The sequence below is a fragment of the Schistocerca gregaria genome, chromosome 4 (assembly GCF_023897955.1).
Source record: "Schistocerca gregaria isolate iqSchGreg1 chromosome 4, iqSchGreg1.2, whole genome shotgun sequence".
Lineage (NCBI taxonomy): Eukaryota > Metazoa > Arthropoda > Insecta > Orthoptera > Acrididae > Schistocerca > Schistocerca gregaria.
Window position 1 is genome coordinate 684,397,224 of NC_064923.1, and position 26,888 is coordinate 684,424,111.

Sequence of the window (26,888 nt, forward strand, 5' to 3'; positions counted from 1 at the left end):
TCTAAACCACCTAAAAAACTATATTTGGTTTCCCTTTCTAAACATATAAGGTCCTAGAAACCAACTAGGTGGAGGTGCACTGAAAATGGGCTCATATTCTGCTGGTACTCAAATAAAATCTGACATCTTTCATTATCTCTACAATTTTTTAATACTCTCTGTGGGAGACAATATCAAAAGTGTTGATGACTAGGAAATGAGTTTGAGTCAGAAAAAACTGCAAATAAGTAGCTCTTTCGTTTAAATTAGAAATCTCAACAGCATTTAGCTCTACAAAATTCCTTTTATAAAAAATTAAATGGAATATGGAATCCAATAAAAAGATTTGTTTTCTCTTTATTGTGGCTCTAACAACTTGAGGTAATCACACCTGAAAAGCGAAATTCGTTGAGTTCTATCTAATCAAAATTTTTCCTCAAGACATACAACAAATTAATGAAACCTATAAAAAAATTTAAGTAGTTTGAAGTAACTGTAAGCTTCGGATTCTAAAGAGACTTCTTCTACCTGTGGCCTCTGACACTTATTCTATATCACCAGCTTGGAATCCTGTATAAAGAAACCTTTATCAGGCTTGGGAACATGTGGTAAAGATACAACCCTTGGCTGCTGTTGCATAGATATCAGGCATGGTCCCTACAGCAATGGGGATGTTGATTTTCTGACTTTAAAAGAAACCAGCAGCGGTTAAGCCACCACGGACCACAGCAACACATTTACACAGTTTTTCCATCAGTACACTAATGTTCCACATTAATCGCGAACTATGCTAACATAAAGTATGCCATATATTAAACTAGAATTAAATAAGCACATCAATAGCATTACACAATAAAAAGACCTACTAATAATTCTCAATAATATGAATCCGTTCAAAAAATTGTCAGCAAGGTTGCCATGAACATCAAAAAATTTACACATTAAAAACAAAGATTCCACAACTTAGTAAGCGGGAAAGCGCCGGTAGACAGGCACAATAAAATAACACACAAACACACACACAAAATTTCTAGCTTTCGAAACCAATGGTTGCTTCTTCAAAGCAACCATTGGTTGCGAAAGCTAGAAATTGTGTGTGTGTGTTTGTGTGTTATTTTATTGTGCCTGTCTACCGGCACTTTCCCCGCTTGGTAAGTCTTGGAATCTTTGTTTTTAATATATTTTTCCCATGTGGAAGTTTCTTTCCATTTTATTTACATCAAAAAATTTACACAATGTGACAATGGTATAAAACCTAAAGGCTATTTATTCGATGTGTGCTGCAGCTGCTATACAAACATTTTACCACCATGATCTCCACTGCTCTGCTAACACACAATTAAATTGTAAAGTTTGTAACAAGTTTGATTCTGTAGTTACAGCAGAAAAAAGACTGAAATATTTCAGGACTCATTGCAAATAAAGACACTTCTTTCTGTAAGTTTGTCAAGTTGTTTTTACTTTATCTCACTTCTAAGTCACACAGACTTTTGATATTGCCTTTCCTGAGATTGCTAAACAACTGTAGAACATAACAAATGGAGTCAGAGTTACTTTGAGTACCAAAAGAATGTGGCCCACTTTCGATGCACCTCCACCTCGTTGCCGTTTTTTAAGGCCATATATGATCACATTGCAAAACCAAACATAGCTTTCAGGTAGTTTAGAACATGGCCTTTCTAATAAAAACAGTTTAAAAGAGTTTATGTAAAAATGGGCTACAAATAACCATTTTTGATGCTTTTAGTAAAATCGTCTACTTCGCCCTCAATTATTATTGGAAAGCCGAAGAGGAATGAATGTTGTATTCTAAGACCTTGTTATTATATCTCTGGAAGTATTCCATTAATGATCATGGGACTTTACCAATGTTCATTGGGAATGTGTGCAATAGTTCATAAAAAAATTTATCAAAATCTGTGATGCTCATGTATAGAATTCCACTGTCAAACACAGAGGAGGGAGTGGAAAGGATGAATGAGATAGTTAAGAGCCTTCCAGCTGGAAGAACTATCTGCTGATGTGATAGAAGAAGAAATGGATGCAGATTTGGAAGATAGAGGGGATAAAGAATTAAAATGAAATAAGAATGTAAGCTTTCCAGGCCACTGTAGATGATGTTTCAAGTTCTTGGGTATTGCTATTGTGACCCTTTTCCAAAAGAGAATATTGTATCAATGTTGCTGCAATTTCTTTTCTTTTTCTTTTTTTTAACAAAGAACTATGTCATCTAAGGAGAACTTTGGTTATAAACAGTAGTTGTCAGTAGACAAATCTCCACAGTGTAAGTAAGTATCAGACATGAAAGGAAAAGAGGACATGTTCCGTAACTTGTATTTCTGCAATATATACAGAGCGTGACTGGTTGTGTCAGAATGTTCAGATGTCATTAACATTTAAAGCCAGGCATACCTAACCCCTGACACAGTATGTAGTGTCTGCAATGAAATCTGCCTATAGCTGAGCCAGATGGTAAGTTGTGATTTGGATTGGTGTTGAACTGGTACTTAATGCTGGTTTGGTATGCCACATAAGTAAACACTGACATGACGTATGCTATGTGGACAGATGTTGCATAACATATTCTCCAGCTTGCAATGTGACTAATTGTCACAACATGGTAATGAAAATAGAGCTAAAACGGTAATAGTGTCGAAAAGGAAATAAAAGATCAAATGATGAAAGTGTTACCATTTAGACAATTCCATAAGAAGATAACTCCTAAAAATAAGAAAACTCTTTGATGTTTTCAATAGCACTGATGCTCTGGTCTCCTGGCCATAACTGACTTACTGACAAGGCTGTTACAGGTACACTATGTGATCAAAAGTATCAGGACACCCCCTAAAACACACATTTATCGTATTAGGTGCATTGTGCTGGCACCTACTGCCAGGTACTCCATTTCAGTTACCTCAGTAGTCATTAGACATTGTGAGAGAGCAGAATGGGGCGCTCCATGGAACTCACGGACTTTGAACGTGGTCAGTTTGATTGGGTGTCACTTGTGTCATACATTTGTACGTAAGATTTCCACATTCCTAAACATCCCTAGTTCCAGTGTTTCTGATGTGATAGTGAAGTGAAAACGTAAAGGGACACATGCAGCATAAAAGCGTACAGGCCGATCTCCTCTGTTGACTGATAGAGATCGCCGACAGTTGAAGAGGGTCTTAACATGTAATACACAGATATCCATGTAATGTGTAATTGGCAGATTTATATCCAGCACCTCACACAGTAATTCCAAACTGCATCAGGATCCACTAAAAGTACTATGACACTTAGGCAGGAGGTGAGAAAACTTGGATTTCATGGTCAAGCGGCTGCTCGTAAACCACACATCACGTCGGTAAATGTCAAACAATGCCTCGCTTGGTGTAAGGAGCGTAAAAATTGGACAATTGAACAGTGGAAAAACATTGTGTGGTGTGATGAATCATGATACACAATGCGGCGATGTGATGGCAGGGTGTGGTTATGGTGAATGCCCAGTGAACATCATCTGCAAGTGTGTACAGTGCCAACAGTAAAATTAGAAGGCGGTGATGTTATGGTGTGGTCATGTTTTTCATGGAGGGGGCTTGCACCCCTTGTTGGGTTTTGCATGGCACTATCACAGTACAGGCCTACACTGATGTTTTAAGCACCTTCTTGCTTCCCACTGTTGAAGAGCTATTCATGGATGGCGACTACACACTCACGCACCTGTTCATAATGCACAGTAACATCCCTGTAATGAACTGGCCTGCACAGAGTCATGACCTGAATCCTACGGAACACTTATGAGATATTTTGGGATGCTAACTTCATGCCAAGCCTCACCAACCGACATCAATACCTCTCCTCAGGGCAGCACTCCGTACAGAATGGGCTGCCATTCCTCAAGAAACTTTCCAGTGCCTGATTGAACCTATGCCTGCGAGAGTGGAAGCTGTCATCAACGCTAAGGGTGGGCCAACACCATACCGAATTCCAGCATTACCGATGGAGGGCGCCATGAACTTGCAAGTCATTTTCATCCAGGTGTCCGGATACTTTTGATCACATAGTGTAAAAATCCAGAATTATCACTCTGACGGAACAGTGCAGCACTTTAACCAAAACCTTTACAAGGCTATAAAACCATTTCCACCTCTTTAATGAATTTCTTAGGAAACAGATGCTGCACAGGTTTACCAATCATAATTTTATTCTTTACACAGTCATCTGGTTCTTTGTGGAATTGGTAAGATAATCACCCATTTTAAGAAAATACTGTAGGAACTGTAAAATGGGTCGTGTGAGATAGCACAATGTGTAAAAGTTTAATACAGTATAACAATGAATCATCAGAAGCAGCAGCACATGAAAGATTGAGTCTATCTGTGTAGTGTAGTTACAAAGGTAATATCCTTTACTGACAACTCATTAGATCACAAATTTTTAAAAAATCACACTTAACTTCCCAACTGGTCCCAGGATTACTGTACGACACTTCAGGCAACTTTCAAATCTCAAAGATTTTTTTGCATTTCATCCTTGATGAGATTCCTGAGTCTCTCAAAAATGTATGTACAGAATGAGATATAAATAGGGTATTTTAATCTGTAGTGTTCCTCAGGCATCCATACTAATGGCATTTCTTGGGCTGAGGAGGGGGGGAGGGGAAATCTGGCAAGGGGTGGCAGGAGAACACACATACAAAAAAAGGTTTTACTTACACAAGCTTTCAGAGCCAGTGGTCCTTCTAGCAGAAGGGCTAAAGCGGAAGGAAGAGGGGTGAAGGAAAAGGACTGGATAGTTTAAGAAAAGCGGCAGAGTTCGGAAATCCAGCTCCTGGGTCAGGGAAGACTCACTGGTCAGTCTTTCCTCCTCATCCCACTCAGAAAGTCCCCTCTGATCTGGGGTTCTGGGCGACTTTTCCGAAATCTATTCCTTTTCTTAAACCTCTCCCGTCATTTCCCTTCACCTCTCTTCCTTCCCTTTCAACCCTCTGCCAAAAGACCAAGCCATTGGCTCCACAAGTTTGTGTAACTAAAACCTTTTTTTTTTATGTGTGTGTTGTTCTGTCACTGCTTGGTGAGTATATTTTTTTATCTATCTAATTACATGATATGAATATAATAAAGGGAAACATTCCACGTGGGAATAGATATAATTACATTATATACATTACTGCTTCACCAGCTGCAAAAGATAACAGTAATGCTGTTTTGTTTGCAGGTGATACAAGCACAAGAGTTTTTCTTTCAGATTTAAATGAGAAATTGACTAACATTCTGATTTGAGGGGAAACAATTCTGATTCACAATAATAAAACACAGCACATACAACAGTTTCTTATACAACATTCAATAGAAGGCATATTAGTGAAGCAGAAAATACCAGCCAGAGTGGATGGTAAGCTCTCAAGGAGGGCACATATTCACAGCTTCCTCCAGAAGTTCAACGTGTCTATCTTTGTGACTGTCTACAGAGAAACCAATGATACCCAGTTCTTTTCACCAGGGACAATATTTTAGGGCAATTCAGTTCAAGAAGAAATAATATTTTTAGTGTAAAAGCAAGTGTCTGGGTCACATGCAGTATTAATTAACACCACTCATGTAGATGTCTAACACCAGAATGGCAGAACGGATCAAAATGCATCCTATCATACTTTTTTTCTTCAATTTCATATCCATTTTTTTACTTCAGTCTTGAAATTATGTGAATCTTCATAATTTTTTCTCCTCTTTACCATGATGTTTAAGAGTTCAAAAATATTCAAATTTTTTTGGTCATTTCATGTGATATACCTAGAACTGGGACAATTTGATACCACTGTAATTTCTCTTCTGAATATACGTAAACAATTCAACTAAAAAGTGGTAACAATCAGCAATTATGTAGAGTTGCTTCTGCACATTGTTGCATCTAGGCATGTGCACATTACAATCTGCCAAAGCTTACATTTAGGTAATGTTCTTTTCACATGAAAGACATTTTAGAACTTCTTGCCCTTGTGGACTTTCTGATAAAGAAATGTTATATCTCTTAGAGAATTCCAACTTCAAATTGGAAATCGACTTCACTGATGAAGATGATGATTCTGTACCAGACAAGTGAAGATGAAGACAATGTGAGAGGAGGAATTGGTGGAGGTGGTTTCAGACACTGATCTACAATAATTCTCACCTTATTTGTCACAACAGGTCCAGTTGAATACCTCTACAAAGATGATCGTTAGGGATGGAAATGAGTAAGACATTGCCAATTCCTCAGCTTTTAGAGAAAGGTCAGCTATAAAGGAGAGAGGAGGTCCAACTACTTATACTTGTCAACAAATGGACGACTTTGTCATCAGAGCTTTCTGTCTTATTTTTGATGAAGTGATGCTAGGGCTCATTAAGAAACACACACAATGAAATGCTCAAAAACACTAAAAAATAATTATTTGACAGTGTCACTTGAAGAACTGCAACAACTGATAGCTGCCATATATCCTTGGAGCATCATCTGTAGAAAAGGTATGTCTGCAGGTGATCTTTGGTCGCATTCTTGGGTGCCTACTTCATCAAATACTTTATGACAAGGGACAGATTTCAAGAGCTTCTCCAACTTTTCCGTTTAAATGAAAAACAATGCTGCCAGCCAACAAATTTGCTCTTGTATCTGAAATTTGGGAAAATTTGATGGAAAACAGTATTCATATAGACGAGCAACTGTTACCAAGGAAAACAAGATATAGGTTCCCTCAACTGAAGTCTCAAATTTTGGACTGCTGCTCTGGCATAGATGAAGTTATGGTTTCCCATACCTTGGAAAAGAGGACATGCTTGCAGGGAGTATAATGTGTCTCATGCAGCTATTTCTAAATTAAGAATGAAACATGATGACATACAAAACACCTCTTCAACTTGCTAGGAAGCTCACAGACATCATTAGGTACCAAATGCTGAAATACAATCTGCCACCATCTTGCACCAGACTGGCAACACAGACTGCACCATGGCTGTATAGCAAGGAAAAATAGAATAAAGACTGCATTCTTCAGACTACACTGCATACTGAAGTATCAATAAGCAAAGAAGGAAAGTCGAAACCTGACACCATAACATTCTACGATGCAACGAAGTATGGTATGGACGTGGCTGATAAAATAACTTGTACATGTAACACAAAGGTTGCACATAGGAGATAGCCAATTCATGTCTTCTACATCAACTTGGACATGGCAGCAATAAATATATGGGCCATCTACAAAATAGTAGCAAACAAGAAAATGGAAAGGAAGATGTTAGTACTTCTGCTGGTAAATGAACTCAAGGGATTGAAAGAGCAGAAGAAGAACAGACAAAAGAAGAGAATACAGGACCAAAATTATCTAGAAAGAAGGAGACGTACCAAATTAGCAACTGCAAAGGCAACAAAACGAGCGACAACTGTGTAAAGTGCCAAAAAGCTTTATGGGGAAAAAATGTGCATGAAACAAGTCACCTGTGTGAAGTACATCTAGCAGATTCCAATGGCTTTAGTACAACACAGCCATTTGTAGAAAACATGAGAGTTCAACATGGACCACAAATACTAAATGTGGTTAGAAGGTTCTAAAATTAGTTATATATAAAGGCTACAGTTTGGGAAATTTATTAGCATGAATAACGACCAACTGGTAAGATTTGGTTTGTTGAAATAAGTAAATAATGTACTAATCAATATCTTAAATAATTGTTGTTATAACTCGCAAAAAGGTAGGGATAAACGTATGCTAATTTAAAGTGCTTGTGTCAGTCAAATATGAAAATATTTTATAGGGTTCAAGAAAATTGCTTTCCACTGTTCTAGAAATGTCAGAAACTCCACCGTTCTAGTGTTAACATGCCTAGGGCTGTTACTTTCACATCACAGTAAACCTACTCACAAATGAGACCTATAGTTGACATGAAGTTGTCTGAAAGGAACAGCAACATCCATTTGGTGAACATAAGACATAAGGTATGCTCTTCATGTCGCCAGGATACTTTTTACTGTTCAATGAGAAGTGCTGGACTCTACAACACACATTTTCAACAGGGTTCCAGAAGAGTAGAAAACTGGCAAACCTGTAAGCCTACAGTCATTTATCCGCGTTAGTTTACTTTTTGAATGTGCACCTGCATCATTTAGGTATTGGTAGGTTTTGTTGTAGGTGTTCCTGGTGTACTGTTGCTTACGCAGTAAGTGCAAGCAATAGAGTATGGAATGCAATAATGTGCAATTGGGCCATAGTATATCTTTAGCATAATTTTAATTACTGATATTAACTATGATCAATTAGAGATTGAGAAACAATTTTACCATTTTCAAGGAATGTAATATTTGCTTCAAAGTGTTTTGTAACAATATTATGAAAAGGATAGTTGCTACTCATCATACAGCAAAGATGCTGAGCCGCACAATGAAAAGACTGTCAGATAACAAGCTTTCAGCCAACAAGGTCTTCTTCAACTAACACACACACACACACACACACACACACACACACACACACACACACAAAACCACAGTCTCGGGCTGCTGAGACCACACAAAGTAAGCGTTTTATTGTAGTGGGTAAGTATGGTTTGCTGAAGTGAGCTGTATTGGTTTACTTTGTAGTGTCATTTACATATTGAGAAAAATATTAGGCCTACAACCTATATTATCACAAAATACACTAGTCAGCACCTCTGATGAGCAGACATTCTACATCTACATCCATACTCTGCAAACCTATGTGAAGCGCATGGCAGAGGGAACGTTCCTCTGCACCAACCATTAGGGTTTCTTCCTGTTCCATTCACGTTTGGATAATGATTGATTGATTGCCTCTGTGCATGCTGTAATAATTCTAATCTTGTCCTCACGATACTCACGATACTTAAAATTGAACGTATATTGAAGAACCATGGAGTAAAAACTGTCTTTTGCCCACCCAATAAAACATGAGCATTATTGGCAAGCATAAAAGAGTATCTGGATTTGTGGAAGGCCAGTAAATAAAAGGTTCCATGTCAATTGCCACACTGTCAAACAATGTTGCTAATAACACCAGAAGCACACACGACTGATGTACTCCAACAAGCCAGCACTTGCAGAACACTGTTTGCCCTACAATTACACGACGGAGTACGGACGTACCAACTTCCAAATACTGGGACAGCGTAATCAGAGAAGCAATTGAAATTTGCACCAGGGACAATCTCATCAACCAAGATTGTGGCTATAATCTTTGCAAGGCTTAGGAACCAGTACTGAGTTTAATTAAGAAGACTCTCAGCAAATAAAATGATCTAGTGATCAGGGCAGACAGAGTACTTACAACAATGCTATCATAGATGCTGAAGCTAGTGTGTCTGTGACCACCGAAGAGCAGCTGCAGGAGTGGAAGGGACAGCTCGTGGGGGCAGCGCTATTAGTCGGTTGCACGTCTTCAGGAGCTCAGTTAGTCAGTGCACCTGATGATGGCAACTTGTCTGATCACCGAAATATTGTGCCCATTGAACGCTATGAACCAGCAGTACACCCATGGACTGTTTTATCACTTCAGCTTTTGCTTTGCTACTTTCAAATTCAGTTTCTATCCCATTCATTAGGGACTGGGTCTAACTGTTGTGCTATGAACAGCCTTTATATATGATCAGAATTTCTTTGAGTTTTGTGAAAGATCATTTGATAATATTCCGTATGGTAGACACTGAAGGCTTTACACATTACCCTCTTGACAGCCAAATGTACTTCACTCAGCTTGTCTCTATCTATAGTCCTATGTTTTGTTTACACCTATTACGCAGTGGTTTCTGTTTCTTTAGAAGTTTCTTTGCAGTGACTGAATACCATGGAGATTCCCTGCCATTATGCACTGTTCTACTGGGTATGTATCTAACCAATGCACTGGATTGTCAACTATTCTTTTAAACCTGAGCCATAATTCCTCTACTGTGCTAAAAGTTTGAAGTTTCTCCTTGAGATATGACACTACTGATTTTTTATCTACTTAACTGAACATGAATTGTGAATCACATCGGCACAATTCTCTGACATCTTAAAGTGTGGTTTCAGTTACCTGATACTGCAGTTGTGTTCGTGCGTGTGTGTGTGTGTGTGTGTGTGTGTGTGTGTGAGAGAGAGAGAGAGAGAGAGAGAGAGAGAGAGAGAGAGAGAGAGAGAGAGAGTTGCAGACGGACACAAGAAAAAGATGAACAAGTAAGGTTTCAGCCAGAAAGGCCTTCCTCTGAATTAAACACACACACACACACACACACACACACACACACACACACACACACAACCACCACCACCACCACCACCACCACCACCACCACTACATTTCTGCCTGCTGAAGCCAGATTGCGAGCAGCAGCACAGGATGGGAGAAGCAATCTGGGTGGTGGGAACACCGGAGGAGGGGATGGGGAGGGGTAGCAGGGTACGGGTGGGGGACAGTAAAGGGCTGCTTGTAGGAGCACACATGGACGAGGTGGAGACAGGTGGGCAGCTACATGCAGTTGAGAGCTTAACATCTGGCAGGAGGGGAAGGGAGGGAGAGAGAGAGAGGAAAATGAAAGTAGTAGAATAGAGGGCTGTGTAGTGCTGGAGTGAGAACATGGAAAGGCATAGGTGGGTGTAGGACAAATACTAACAAAGTTTGAGGCCAGGAGGGTTACCGGAATGTAGGATATATTGCAGGGACAGTTCCCACCTCCACAATTCAGAAAAGCTCGTGTTGGTAGGAAGGATCCAAATGGCACAGGCTGTGAAGTAGTCATTAAAATGAACAGCACTGTGTTCAGCAGCGTGCTCAGCAACTGGGTGGTCCTGCTGTTTCTGTGCTGTTGCTGTCACAGTTTGTCAGTGGCTATTTGTGCAGTGCAGACTGACAGCTCATTGGTTGTCATGCCCACGTAGAATGTAACATAGTGGCTGCTGCTAAGTTTGTAGATCACATGACTGGTTTCGCTGGTAGCCCTGTCCTTGGTGGGATAGGCGATGCTCCTCACCGTACTGGAGTATATGGCAGTGGGAATCTGTATGAGACAGGTCTTGCATATATGTTTATTACATGTATATGAAACATGAGGCAAGGGGTTGAGAGCAGGGGTTGTGTAGCGATGGAGGAGGATATTGTGTAGGTTTGATAGGCGGTGAAATACCACTATGGGAGAGGTGGGAAGGATAGTGGGTAGGACATTCCTGCTTTCAGGGCACATGTGTGGCAGTCAAATCCCTAGTGGAGAATGTGATTCATTGGTCCGGTCCTGGTGGTACTGTCTCACGAGATGAATGCTCCTCTGTGGCCAGACAGTGGGACTTCAGAAGGCTGGGGGTGACTCGAGAGAACAGGCATGGTAGATCTGTTTCTGTACAAAGTAGGGATGGTAATTATGGTCTGTGAAGGCCTCAATGAGACCCTGGTATATTTTGAGAGGGACTGTTTGTCACTACAGATACAATGGACATGGGTGGCTAGGCTGTATGGAAGGGACTTCTTGCCATCGAATTGGTGGTAGCTGTTGAAATGGAGGTATTGCTGGTTGTTGGTAGGTATGAAATGGACAGAGATACTGGTATAACCATTTCTTAGGTGGAGGTCAGCATCAAGGAAGGTGGCTTCTTAGGTTGAGGATGACCAGGTGAAGTGAATGGGGGAGGTGTTGAAATTCTGGAGGAATGTGGATAGAGTGTTCTCATCCTCAATACAGATCATGAAAATGTTATCAACGAATCTTAAACTAGAGGAGGGGTTTGAGATTCTGAGTGGTTAAAAAGGGCTCCCCTAGAGGGTCCATGAATATGTTGGCATAGGATGGTGCCACATGGGTGTCCATTTCCATGCTCTGGATTTGCTTCTTGGATTTTATATTGTTTCATTGTGTCAACAAACAGGTGTGTATGATAGCTTAATTTGGCTACATTGTGTACCAGTGAACTATTTTAAAAGTGCAAGTGAATGTGAAATGTGATCATTGATGGAATATTATTTTCAATAGCGAAATATGCCCCTCATGCTCCTGATATGCACAATCCAACAAGTCTAAATGGCGTATGCAGACTAACAACAGAAGACTTGTAACCCATACCACTTGAGAAGTTACATAAAGCTGCCAGATTCTCAGACCCTGAATCCCAAAGAACTGTCCATGAACATACAGAAAAATTCAAGCAGACTTTCAATGCACATCAACTGCTACATGGCACTTCATGCAGATCAGACAGATGAAAATTCGACAAGAGATTTCTCACAACTGAGCTAAGTGAACCCCTGAAGGACTACCCTGCTTCATAAGCAATGCCCAGTGGAAATACAGCAAGCTGGAAGATGTGAAAAACACTTAATCACATCAGAACAGGTATAGTGTCACTTAAAACAAATCTTATTAAATGGGTGCCCAGACATGAAGCAGACAACAAATGTGACAGGGCATGAAACACCTTGTACAATGTCCAATTGTTGCACGAGATGTACCCTTGACTGTCTATGGTTTGACAAGACTGAAACACTGGACAAGGCCCGATATAGGGCTAAAAAACTGTATAAGAAATTTTCAGGACACAAAAAAGTGAAACAGTATTAGATGTTTACTGATCATTATTCAGGTGGATTGTCTTCATTTTCCCATTCACTGAAGATGCCACACTGATATACTAGTGGATCACTGACTGAGAACATCACAAAGTGATTGAGAAACTCCCTGGAGTGTTTTTTAGGACCTATTTCTGTACGGGCAGTTAAGCCCTACACCGTAATTTGTTCAGCAGCAACAGTGGGGTTTAAGCAAATGGTAAAAGACAAATGTAACATTCCATCATAGGTTTACAAGCTAAAGTTTTTCTCCATGCAAACTACTTCTAGTCTTCTGTGTGTGAATGGTTTAGATTCACTTAACTTAGTTAAGAGAATGAAAATCATGAGAAAAAATTGAATATGAAACTTGATCATATATTTTCCACTGCTTTCTCAAATCAATCTAGGCACATGAGATAGTTGTTTCTAACCTGGCATGTCTGGTGACTAATCCTCCCCCTTCTCATCACTGACATTCGTTAAATTAAGGAATTATTATTGTTTTCACTGTTGCTTTCATTCTAGAATTGATGTTATTTGTAGGGGTGATAGTGGGATAGTTAGAAATCAATATCAAGACGAAGAGCATACTTTAGTGAAATATGGAAGTAAAATGATTTTCATTCATTTGTGATGAATTCCTGATTGTAAATGTGGAAAGAAACAGCTTTTGTTAATCTGTATTACTCCACAGCTATTATGATTTGTGTGAAAAACATGGTTCAGAGACATACAACTGAAAACTCCTGCTTTCAGCAAAATTATGTAGAGATGGTTTTCTCTTAAATTCTCAGAGGGTAGTGATAACTCTACCAGTAATGTGAAAGAGAAAGATTATTTTAAATTAAAAAAGATGTTGGCAAATTCAAAAACAATACTGTTGATAAAAGTTCCTAAACATTCCACAGCACAATTCACCCTCATCAAAAGCTCTCCAGTGACTAAAGCCTACTGTTGCTCAAAGGGTAATTGGCTTTCAAACAGTAAATTTCCTCCAAACAAAATAGGTTTGACTGTTGAACTAGGTATGACCTGGATCTATTTTGTAAACAGGTGGAAACAGGTTTCCACAATTTGAGGAATAATGCAACACTCAGGAAACAATAATTAGCATGGGGGCACTCTCTTTACATTGACAATCGGTATTCAAGCATGGACCTGTTCCTGCGGTTTCATAATTATGGCACAACTGCAGGTCGTACTGTTTGTTGGAACAACCACAACATGACAAAACAACAGGACAAACTGAAACAAGGAGAAATTCAGTTTACATCCACTGATGTTATGAATTCATGGAATGAAAGATAAGTATGGATGTGAACCACCCTCAATACCAAATAAATATTTGAGGCTGGAAAAACTTTTGGATTAAGGGAGACCATTCACCGAAAAGCAGAAGCACAGAGTTTTTGATAAGCAGAAGCACCAAGTTTTTGATAGGCACGCACAAAAGAAAGGAAAGTTGTTCACTTTTGGAGTTATCCTTTGACAGTACAACACACATACGCACGCACGCTACTCACACATACAAATACCTCTGCCCCTTCTTGGTACCATTTGGACTAACAGTGCCAATGCTTTGTTTCTTGGCAGATGGACTGGTTGTAGTGGAGGTAGTGATGTGTGAGGTGGGTAGAGGGAGAAGGATGTCAAAGGCAGGGAGAGGGACTGGGGGTGTGCTGGTAGAAAGACTGTTGAAAGAATCAATAAACTCTAGTGTGTTGCAGATCTTTTTTTCCACATAGTGAACCTGTGTATTTTAAATGTTCCTGATATTCTCAGAGTAGCAACAGAATAATAAATGCCAGAAGCATAGTTTCATCTGTCTAAAGAATTGATATTTTGATCAAAGACTGGAATAAAAAAACATTCAACAGTATTGGATCACTGTTTGTATACGCGACTATGTCTCAGTTGGTGAAAAATAGTTTCATCTGTCTCTGGCAAGAGAAAAATTTGAAACTTATGCTACAGACCAGAGGAAAGCTAGTACAGACAGGTATTTTGACTGCAAGAATTCCCAAAATATACTGAGAGGCATTTTCCAAATACTATGCAGAATGAACAATCAAGGAAAGATACACTGACACATACGTGCATAATTTGCTTGAAACAGAAAACGTGCCAAGAAACCAGGTATTAATGCAGAACATCTTTCACTATGTACTGCACCGTGTATCAAGCCCTATCAAACGAAAAGAGGGTGTTAGGACTGGAAGCTTACATAACTTATTTGCTCTGGCTCAGTAACTGATTCAGGAGCATCATAACTACTTACACCACCTGAAATAGCCCCAGAATCATCAAACAGGTCTCACAGAATATATATACAGTTTCAAAGAGCTGTAGAAAGAGAATTACTGTTCAGAATGTCATCAAATATGAACAGCATATAATTGACGCAGGGGGAAACGTCTTAGGTGCAAAAAATTGACCAATACGCTGCACTGTAAGCACCTGAATATGTCTACCAACAAACACGCAGCACATGGCTGTTCCTCAGTTTGCATCCGAGACAACCAGCATGATTACCTCCATAAACGATTGCCTGTTTCTGGTAAAGCTAATTTACAAGAACGGTGACAATGTGCCAGAAGCCCTGCAGAAGTGCCAGATGCTCAAAGGTATGAAAAAAGGCATTGGTCCCAAGTCTGCTCAAGGCCTGGAAAGAATGAAAGCAAAATTCGGAGAGAGAGTTTCTTTTAAAGTGCATTGTGACAGAGGGAGGAAAGCAGTTGATATTATGTATGTCAAAGATGTGGACACAACACTGCAGGAGGACTCCAGCAGTGGTGTGTAAACCCGCAGTGCAAGAGAAGTTGCCCGAACGTTGAACATGATTGCAGGCACAGTGCATAAAATCCTACTACACATCCTGAACTGCTATCCATAAACAATCATCAATGTTCATGAGCTGCTTCCTGCTGAACTGCCAGCAAGACATATGTTTGCTCTGGATTTTTTTTTTCTTGCATGGATGAGGACAGTGAATAACCATGGAACATTCTGTGGGCAAACGAAGAGCACTTCTATCTCCAAGGACAAATGCAGAACTACAGAATATGGGCAATGGGAAATCCACATGCACATCAACCAGTACCACTTCATTCTGCAAAGTGTAATGTAATCAACCGCCGTAGATACGGTTTACCTGAAGCAAAAAGTACAATGCCCACAGTAAAGAGGTAGGTAATTCATTATAGTATTATGTTGCCAGAAAACGTGTTTAGTTTATTTAATTATGAATATGTTCTTTTATGATATATAATGAACATGGAGTTTATAAGGTCAGTAGACCAAAGAATCTAGGAAGCGGGGATGTCTGCAACTCCTGGGCACATGTTGGCTTGCCCGCCACTTCTTTGTCACTATTGGAGGAAGACGGACATGCTTTTGTAACAAGTGTAGTATAATGGATTTAGATTATCAATGTTGATAGTGAAAATGGTGTAGCTCCTAACAAAAAGTGGGAATAAATAAAATTTTTAGCTGAAAGTATTTCCAAGCCGGCGGAAATAATTTTAAACAGAACAAAACCCAGGCCATGCTTGATACTGGAAAGATTATTTTGCAGACAACACTACGAAAACCCCTTAGACAAACGAGATCTGCAGTGTGTAATCTTTCAGCTACTAAAAAATAATTCTTGCTGAAATTGTGCTGGAACTGGTCGTATTATTCCCATTCAAAAACATGTGGTGAGAGTGTTGTCCTACCATTATATACCGTGTAAGATTCCAAAAACAATTTTTCAGTTATCTAAGAAGCGAGAAAGATAACAACCAGTACAATATAGTGTCGTCGTCCAGGATTATTGAAAAAGTTATTGAAATAAATTACCACAGAGATTGCAAAGACAATGACAGAATTCATACATCCTGGATGAAAATGTTCAAGAAAGTCGTATGCTGACACCTTCAAGACAACGGAATGCAGTTACTGGAGCAAGAATAACGGCGCAATAAGACAAGAAAGAAGATAAAAGTGTAAAGTGTTGTGCAACAAAAAAGCAATATTCATGTAAGTGTATTGATTCAGTGTTGTGAATTCCATCAGCCACCAAACAACAAAGAAGGTGTTATAAGATAAAATCAGTGAACTGTGAGTAAGATAATTTAGTATCCTTTAGCAAAGATAAATTGTTTGTTTTTGTTTATTCCTGTGTAAAAAGATGACAATTGTAAAAGAGGAAAGTATTGACAATGGTATCGCTAATGCTAGTACCACTGTAAATTTATCACACGAAAGTGAATGCAACAGGAATAGTCTGGATCCTGTAGAGAAAGTTAAAACCCGTATGGAAAGACAGGATAAACTTAAAGAGATGTTATTAACAATAATGAATTATATGGAGGGAAAATTTAAGGCAATTGATGACACTAACAGACACAATGGGGAGTGGTTAGGAAATATTAAAGGCAGACTCGGTGTTAATGAGATTCATTTGGAGCAATGGAGAAAAATAGTGAGATTCTGCTTAGTTAGACCAGAATCTTAAGGACATCAGTGACAGATTTGAAAAACAGTTCAAAGAATATGAAAAGAAAAATGACGATAACTTTCAAAAAGTAGAAGCAAAAAAAGTGAATTCTTGAATGGACCAGTTTATAAACATGAGTTTAGTAGCATGAAGCAATTTTGCAAAAATCAGTTAAGGATACTCACTCACCAAAGCAAACCTTTTGATGAACTCGCTCAAATCGACGCACTAAAAAGAAGGCAGCCATATGAATTACAGTTGGAATTAGCTTATGGTCCTGATGACACAACAGATCAGTTTTTGAAGTATGCAGACAAACTAGACAGAATTATTGAGAAAACGGGTAAACCACAACACCATAGTCAAAACACTTTTCAAAAGACAGGTCATACAAACTGGGGAAACACAACTTTGGAAGTAATGATTTTCATCAGAGAAATCACCAGTACAACTTCAAGGGATCACAAGGAAACAATTTCCATTACAAGGATCAATATGGAAATAATCATAATCAATTTGGTAACAGACACTTTGAAAATAAACCAAAGGAGTTGCATAGTCATAATGGTATGGGGAGAACTGAACAGGCAACAACACAGGAGTTAAAAAACTGAATAGAGCTCCACTGGCGGTCCGCAAGGTAGGAGCTACTTATACACAAATGGAAAGGGCCAACTCAAACTGGCAAACTAGACAGAAAAATGCCAGTGGTATAATGAGCAATTATTTTAAGTAGAAGTGTTATCCCATTAATGTGGTATCTGTTACAAATAATATATGTCAAAGGTAAGTTATTTAAAGACACTGCTTGCTTGGAGAACTGTGAAGAAGAATGAAACTTAAGATTTACTCTATGAGTGGGCTGAGAGGGACACCTTGCTGGAAAATAGTTGTTCAAATGATCAAAGTGTGTTAGGAATTAGAGAACTTATGGAAGAGTATGGTGAGCTAGGAATGAAAATTGCACATAGTAAAGATGATTTAAATGTGTATCTGCATACTGAAGGTAAGGGTGCAGAGGATCCAGAGGATAATTTTTGTGATGTTGATTGGGAAGAAAAGGAGACTGAGGATAGTAGTGAAGAAAGATGTTTTATTGGTGTAAGTGAGTAGCTGGGAGCCTTAGGGACTACTAATATAAAATAGGATAGTAATGAAGTTAGTGAGGTACACATGAACACAGTTGGCAATATGAATGATAAGGATGTCAGAATTTTAGCCAATGAGCTATCTGATCTTAATACATGTAAGAAAAACAATGAGAGGGAATTGACAGCAGGTAATCTTAACAGCATTAGGGGAGTAGATGATGAAATGTAAGATAGCAAGCAATTTTTGTTAACTTATGGGTTAACAGTAGTGCCGTTAAGGATGATGAAAATTTCAGAAAGGTAACACTTGATATATGTGAAACTTTGTATCCAGAATGGTGGCATAAAATTAAGAACCACATTTCACAAATGTTAAGAGGTAAATATAAAGGAGAGGCACACAATATCACAAATGAATGTAGTTGGATTAATGAAATATTCAGGAATAGTAACCAGGCCAAAGAAAATGCAATTACAGTAATAAAAGCTTATAACTCTGGTATGCCATAGGTAAGGACACTAGAAAGGGATATGGGTTTTAGTGACACTGAAGATGACTTATTACATGAGAACATTAATAAAAAAAATTTGACTTTGATGTAACCAGTCCATTTATTGATGTACAGATAGATCATGGAAAGGAAAGTATTTAGTGGACACAGGAAGTCAAATATCTGGGATATCAGAATCATTAAGTAAAAAACTGAAAACTAATAAGGATTATGTTGAGTTACCTGTAGTAGGAATTAAAATAACAGGTGCTACTGGGAGGCACAGTAAATCAGTAAGGAGCCAGGCTTTTATTACTTTTGAAATTGAAGGAGTATCATGGTCACATGGGTGTCTCATTATTCCTGATCTCACAGAGGATTTGATCCTAGGCATTTCTTGGATAATAAAAGTAAGTGCAGCATTTGACTGGGTAGGACAGAAATTAATGATGACTCTACCAAGTGGTGAAGTCATTGTTATGAAACGTCTTACATCAAATGTGTCGAGTATGAATAAGACTGTGAACAGTATTGAATTTACAAAAGAAGGTAAGTACATTGAAAGCCAAGTCACAGATATTGATACAGATGAGATAGTGTTTGAAAACTTAGTAAATGAAAAAGTAGCCAAAGCTAGAGAACTAACTGAGGACCAAAAACAAGATTTGAAATTATTTTTGTAGGAATATAATGATGTATTTAGCAATATACCAGGTAAAGTAATTGGATATGAATGTACTTTGCAGTTGAAACCACATGGACCTTTCTTTACAAAACCATACAGTATTCCAATCTTGAAAAGGGTAACAGTGTAGAAGGAATTACAAAAGATGGAAGTGTGCGAAATCATTGAGAGTACAAGCCCTTATAATAATCCCTTGGTCATTGTAAATAAATCTAATGGACAAGTCAGATTAGTGCTAGATTCCAGGCAGTTAAACAAATGTTTATACAGAGAAACTGACTGCCCAGAGAACATTGATGAGTTGTTATATAAATTTAAAAATATCCAAATTTTGTCAAGCCTTGACCTAATTTTGCGTTTTCATCAAGTAGCTCTTGCAATTAGTTCTAGAAAGGACACTGCTTTCTTATACAATAGGAGATGTTACCGATATCGTATAGTGCCTTTCAGATTAAACTCATTAGTCGCAGAATTTATAAGAGTACTAGACTATGTAATTGGCCAAGAAGTTGTGTCAGAGTTAACCATTTATGTAGATGATACATTAGTGTCAAATCAAAGTTGGGAGGATCATTTGAAGTTATTGGAATAGGTGTGTGAAAAACTCAGAAGAGGAGGAATGACATTAAAACTAGAAAAATGTAAATTTGGTGTGTCAGAACTCAAATTTTTAGGTCATGTCATTACTAAGGAATGGATAAGTGCAGACCCTGAGAAAATAAAATCTATCGTAAACTTTCCATCTCCCAGAAACTGAAAACAATTGAAATCTTTCTACAGAATCTGTGGATTCTATCAAAAATATATAAATGGACAATGCCTTAATGTAACAAGTTTAAGCAACTTACTTAGACAAAATGCTACATGGAATTGGTCTGAAGAGTGTCAGAAAGCATCCGAGAAAATTAAGAATGAAGTTTGTAAGAACAATCTTTTACACAGACCAGATTTTAGTTTGACATTTTGTCTTCACACAGACAGCAGTGACTATGGACTAGAAGCAGAGCTATTTCAGGAGAAAGTTGTGAATGGAAAAAATCTTCATTGTACTATTGCATTTGCCAGTAGAATGTTACTTAAATATGAAAGGACTTACACAGTCACAGAAAAAGAATTACAGTACACTGGGCATTTACAAAATTTAAAACATACCTGTTAGGACACAAGATAAAAGCGTATTCAGACCACAAAGCTTTAAGTTATTTACAGGAATGTAGACTATATCATAATAGATGAACCAGGTGGACAATGTTCCTACAACAGTTTGACTATTAAATTGAGTATATTAAGGGGTCAGAAAATGTAGTAGCTGATGCTTTATCCAGGTTACCAGTAGGAGGAGATGAGGAAAAGTTTGATCAAGAGGAAGAAAAATAATTTAAAATAAGATACATGAAGGGAATCCAAGATGAAAAGCTCATAAGGACACTTTGCAATAACATCAGGAGGGGACAAAATAACGATCCTAACTGGAAATTGGTTAAGGACTGTTTAGGCAAAAAACGTATGATAAACTTGACAAATAATATAAGGTCTTTAAGTGAACACTCTTCAGAAGAACAGATGTCGACTCTGACAATTGGAAGCTATGTTGGCCAGAGTGTGAGGCAGACAAGTTAATAAGGAACACCCATGAAAGTTATGGTCACTGTGGAATACAGAAATGTGTAAAAAAGTTTCAAAAAAACATCTATTATTATAACATGGTAAAGGTGAGGAATGAAATATCAACATGCAACAAATGTCAAAGAGTAAAAGTAAGTAACAGAACCTGTCAGGGAGAAATGCAGAACATTATTCCGGATAAGCCATTAGGTTTAGTAGCTGTAGACTTTTATCGTCCTCTACCAAAGAGCAAAGGTGGTCACTGTTTTATATTCGTCACGATTGATGTATTTTCCAAATTAATTAAACTTTATCCTGTTCTTAAAGCTATGAGTAAAGAGATAATTACAAAGGTTGAGAGAGATTACTTCAAGAGCGTAGGGAAACCTAAAGCAATACTATCTGATAATGGTTCACAAAAAAACTGGAAAGCATTCACAGAAAAAACTAACACAAAACACATCTTGATATCAGTGTACAACCCATCTTCAAACCCAGCAGAAAGGTACATGAGGGAAATAGGGAGACTTTGCAGGACATATTGTAATCACATGGTCCGACCATGTAAACAACTTTGAGGATATCATGAACAGCTTGCAGCATAGCTCTACTGGATTTTCACCATATGAAATTATGTTTCATCTCAGACCAGTGAATCTTATTTCTGACTTAATAGACTTTCCACAATGTGCATTGTTATCAATGAAAGAACATGAAGATATTGTAACGAAAACCATGAAGAAAGTAGGTGAAGCTAGGAAAAACAGAAAAATAAAAGCTACCACATTCAGAGTACGCGACCATGTCTAAGTGAAATCCCATGAACGATCGAAGTTACTAACAGCAGAGCCATTTGAGATTATTGAGAACCCCTACCTGAATGCGTGCCGATTAGTATATCACAAGTCGAGAAAGCTGTATGGTCTTGTTTCTTTGAAGCCATATATTGAGAAAAGGACAAATTGAGCATACAAATATGCCTTTATCTGGAAAGAATTTTACTGGAAAAATGAAATGCTGTGAGATAAAGTCACAGGAACAAGTTGCAATCACCGTACTAAGTCATGTAACATATCTCATGCAAAATGATGATGTATCTAGACTGATTGTCACATAATTCTGTTATAAGATTAGATTTCGTAATTCCAATGTGCTTGTTTAAGTAATTGTAAGGTACTTAATGAATTGTAAAATACGTATACTTGACAAATGAGGAATTTTATTTTAATGAGGATGCTAGGAGACAATACATGTCACCCACCCTGACAGTGTGAGAATAGCAAATCTCATAATTTTTGAAATCTTGCTCATTCACTTAAAGAAACCATAATGCTTATAAGTTCTATAGTTAATAGACTATACTTTCTTGTATATCGAAGTGTGCTTTTGTTTTACATCACGCTCACCATGAATAACCATTTTTATTTGGCTGTGTTGATCACACAACATAGATACTTTATGCTGGCTTCTATCACCTCTTAATCATGATATCTATCACATAATCTACAAGGTTCATGAGAGCTTAGTATTGTTGAACTGATATACTTTTGTAACATCAGTGATGATATAGGAGTTAGTGCTATGTTTATCCTAATATGAGAAAATGTTTAAACTATGGTATTATTTATAGTAAGTTTCTGAGCAACAAGCCAATATGTGTGTTTATGTTATTTATGTTGTGAGACAAAGCAGGGAGTCAATGGGTGATGTAAGAATGAACAATTTAGTAGAGTTGTCATAAAAAGTTGTATACAAGCCAAGACAGTTATGCAATTTCTGTATCGGACTGACAAGTGGACCAGGGTACACTTGTAAGTCTGGTGGGCTAGTGTAAAGTAATCAACCACCGAAGATACAGTTTATCCAAAGAATCTAGGAAGTGGGAATGTCTGCAACTCCCGGGCACATGTTGGCTTCCCCGCCACTTCTTTATCAGTACTGGAGGAAGATGGACATGCTTTCATGACAAGTGTAGTATAATGGATTTAGATTATCAATTTTGATAGTGAAAATGGTGTAGCTCCTAACAAAAAGTACAAATAAATATAATTTTTAGCTGAAAGTATTTCCAATCTGGTGGAGTTTATTTTAGGCAGAACAAAACCCAGGCCTTGCTTGATATTGGAGAGATTATTTTGCAGAAAAAAAAAAAACCTAGACAAACGAGATCTGCAGTGTGTAATTTTCCAGCAGCTACTAAAAAATAATTATTGCTGAAATTGTGCTGGAACTGGTCATATTATTCCCATTCAAAAACATTTGGTGAGAGTGTTGTCCTACCACAATATACCGCGTAAGATTCCACAAACAATTTTTCTGTCCTCTAAGAAACGAGAAAGATAACAACCAGTACAAAAGTGATCAGCGCGGTGCAGATTGATGGCATCATTTATCATAGGGCCGCATTTTTTTTAGGAGATGAATCCTGTGGGTTCTGTTCCTTGTAATTCACTGGTAAATAGTGTGAGTCTTTTGCGCACCAACATCATTCCAAACCTTCGACAGTGTGGATGTGTGGGTAGGATCATTTTTGTGCATGATGGCCCTCTTCCGCACATTGCAAAACCTGTGCAGTGGCTGCTGTACAGACAATTTGGAAATGCAAGGATTATCAGCCATTATTTCCCTACAGCTTGACAGTGCAAATCACCTGATCTTAATCCGTGTGACTTCTGGCTCTGGAGTTATATGAAAGATGATGTGTTCAGTGCTCCAATTATGAATATAGCTGAGCTGGAGGCACATATTGTGCAATACATTCGAACATGATCCCCCAAGACACTCCCACCTGTTGTGGAACATGCTGTTTCTCGATTTCAACTTCTGGCAGAAAACAGTGAACAGCATATTGAACATGTCCTTCACCAGTCTCATGACAATTGGAAATTGATGTCATTTTTTTTATGTGATTTTTCACACCAACACAATTAAAAACTGAAGCAAGTCTCCCCTCAAACTTGAAGTTGCTGCTTTATTCTTGCTTGTAAATGTTCTCTCTCCATTCTTAAGCTCCAAACATCCAACTGATTTGCACATTGTAGAATTGTGAAGATGAAAGTAACAAGGCATTCAATGTAGCTGCCTTTGTAGCAGCTTAACCCAGACTGGCAGTGTGCACATGTGAGCACGCTTTATCAACCGCAACTTTGGGTGCAAAGCCAAGTGCAACTTCCAGTGCAAGCCTTATCAGCTTCTGCTTTCCAATGTTTTGAGACACTGTGGGGCAACCACACGGTTTTTGGTCCCATGACAATTGAAAACCAATGTCATTTTCCTTTTCATATGGGTTTTGGCCTCAGGACAATTAAAAACTGATTTTTCCCATCCAATGTAGGACGACCTAGCCATGATGGACGAGCTTACCTAACTAACAGTGCCACAACTGTTGACTGCCAAACTTGTACAGCCATGCATATTAAATTGTATGGCTGGTGTAATGTGCAACTCCAACCATAGCTGTCGTATTGTGATTTATCTGACATTTCCATATTGGTAAAATTTTCACTATTTTTTTTCCTTCCGTGACATTTCCCCTTGCAGCAAAAATATGCCTTTCAAATTTGACATCATTCTGAGCAGTGGTTCTCTTTCTACAGTATGTTGAAAATGGAACTTTAACTGTGGACACCTTGTGTAAATGAAGCTGGAGGGGCTAAAGACGAGAGCAGTCTACGTACCTTAGGCAGTGAAAACAGACAAATCCACAGCTTACTGTAAGGTGTTGTTAGGAATAAAGAATAAACATTTCACAAAACCCCCCTAAGGTGTATTTATTCACTGAACACCAGTTCCAGTCAAGCAAACATCTTCAAGCCATGAATGAACATTAAATCATGTTACAGGGCAGTTCATTGGTGTCAAATAAGTGATTACAGCTTCAGCATCTGCCATTCCTACATGTATCTCATCTATCATACATTTTTGCATAGTCACTAAGTACACAAATCTTTAGTCTGTTGGAGTGTTTTGTACTCTGTTCATAATCATATCATAAACCGAGAGTCTATTTTCCACATTCATTAATGGTATGTTTGCCCACTGTTCTAAACAAAATTTGTTCTTTTAAATACATTTCAAAACTGCAAAACACTGCAATCAGAATCAGTTTGGATGTAAACCTAGAGACTCCTGTAAACCTCTAAGATCTCCAGTGTTGTCCTTTACTATGCAGTTACATTACAGAAACCCTTATATTTTTCAAAATAAATGTAATATAGGTAATGACTGCAGACTACAAAAAAAGGGGGGAGGGAAGGAGAGGGAGGGGGAGAGAGAGAGAGAGAAATATTATTCATAATCACTTTACCAGACCAAACAAAAACTTACATAGGACCCAAATCAACACATTCCAGTGCCAAAACAGTGGTTTCCACAAGGGAGTAAAACTTTATAACAAACTTCTCAGAAACATAAAAACAATTACTAAGCTCAAAAACCTTTGGAAAATCTTTAAAGATATATTTACTGCATCATTGATTTTACTTAACTACTGAATAGATAAATTTAAGAAGTGTGCTACATAAATACTAAATGTTTGAACTGAATTATTCTGATCTTAAATAAGTACACATAGAAGTCTTTCATCTGCATACTTATAAACTGACTTGTGCAATGGCTTAAGCCTCAGCTTTAAACAACACTCTAGAACAAATATGAAAAACAATACTGATAAAGAATAGCACAGTCTAGAAAAATCGATCAAGGGAGGTGCTGATGAAGCAGTTGGTGAAAAGAAAAAGATAGGAAATGAAAAGGTTTACAAATTTGTGATGAAGCGATAGAAGTGGTTAATCAACAAAAAACAAGAATCTTATCTTAAACAATGGAATATTCCAGTCCGAGCTGCCAGAGAATGCAGCCATATGTGCATGAGGCGTGCTTGCTTGTGTGAACAAACATATGTAAGTGTTTCCTTTTCTGCCGAAGGTTTTGGCCAAAAGCTAGTGCTTAAGCGTCTTTTTGCCCTGCCTATCTGCAACTCAACATGTCATCCTTATAGTAAGAATCTTACCTTAAATAATTGAGCAGCGATCCACCTGAAGAAACTAACCATATTTGTAAACAAAAACTAAATAATGTTAAGAAAACAATAAAAAATCCCATCAAGATTCATGGGAATATTTATTGATCTAATGCAAAACAGTATTCATGGGGGCAAACAGTAGCCTACAAAAGAATCAAAATGCTCAGTAAATCAGAAAGAGAGTGGATTGTTATAAATAATATAAAAGAACTAGGTAATCAATTACAATAAAATATGGTATGAAGATTTAAATTCTGTTCAAAGTTAAAACAGATGAAAGAGACATGGATGCAATGGATGATCTAGATTTGGAAGAACTCACAGATGTCATGAGAGACTAGTAAGTGACATAAGAAATGGGCTTCTATAGTATGGTGGTTTGCTTCACAGCTCACATTTTTATGACCACCTAGCATGCATTGGAAAAGTAGTAGTACTACCATGGCCATGGCAGCAGACAAATATAATTTCATGAAATGTATTCACAGTTGTGAATATGAACCACCTTCAGCTGTATAGTGGAATGAAGTGAATGAAAACTAGTGCTGAGTTGGGACTCAAACACAGATTCCTCACTTTATGGAAGTGGCTGCCTCTTAACTGCTTCAGCTGTGTGAGCACAACTCACGGACAGAAACCAACTTCCATACATCGTTGTTCATGTGTCTTACCTGTACTTATTCATTCCTTTAATGTTATTCCTGCACAGGGGAGACATTTTATTTGGAAGTCACAAGCCCGGTGTTGGCTGATAAATACAAATTGCAGTGCCTCTGTTGTGAAGAAGTATGATGTAATGTTCTTTCGGACATGCACACATTCACAGAGAAGCGTTGAAATCAGGAACTTTTGAGTGTCCGAATAACTGTTACATTAACAGTGACCAAAGTCAGAGCAACATATGGAATCACCACTGTACACGCCAGAAAATATCTAGCACAGTGTGAGGTAGGCTGCATGCGTCACTCAATGCCAAATAGCAACCTG

General features: G+C 38.0%; 1 protein-coding gene across 6 annotated transcripts in view; it reads right to left on the reverse strand.

Moving 5' to 3' along the window:
- Nucleotides 1-26,888, reverse strand: part of LOC126365850 (uncharacterized) — an 83,561-nt gene that overhangs the window by 14,033 nt on the left and 42,640 nt on the right. The window lies entirely within an intron of this gene.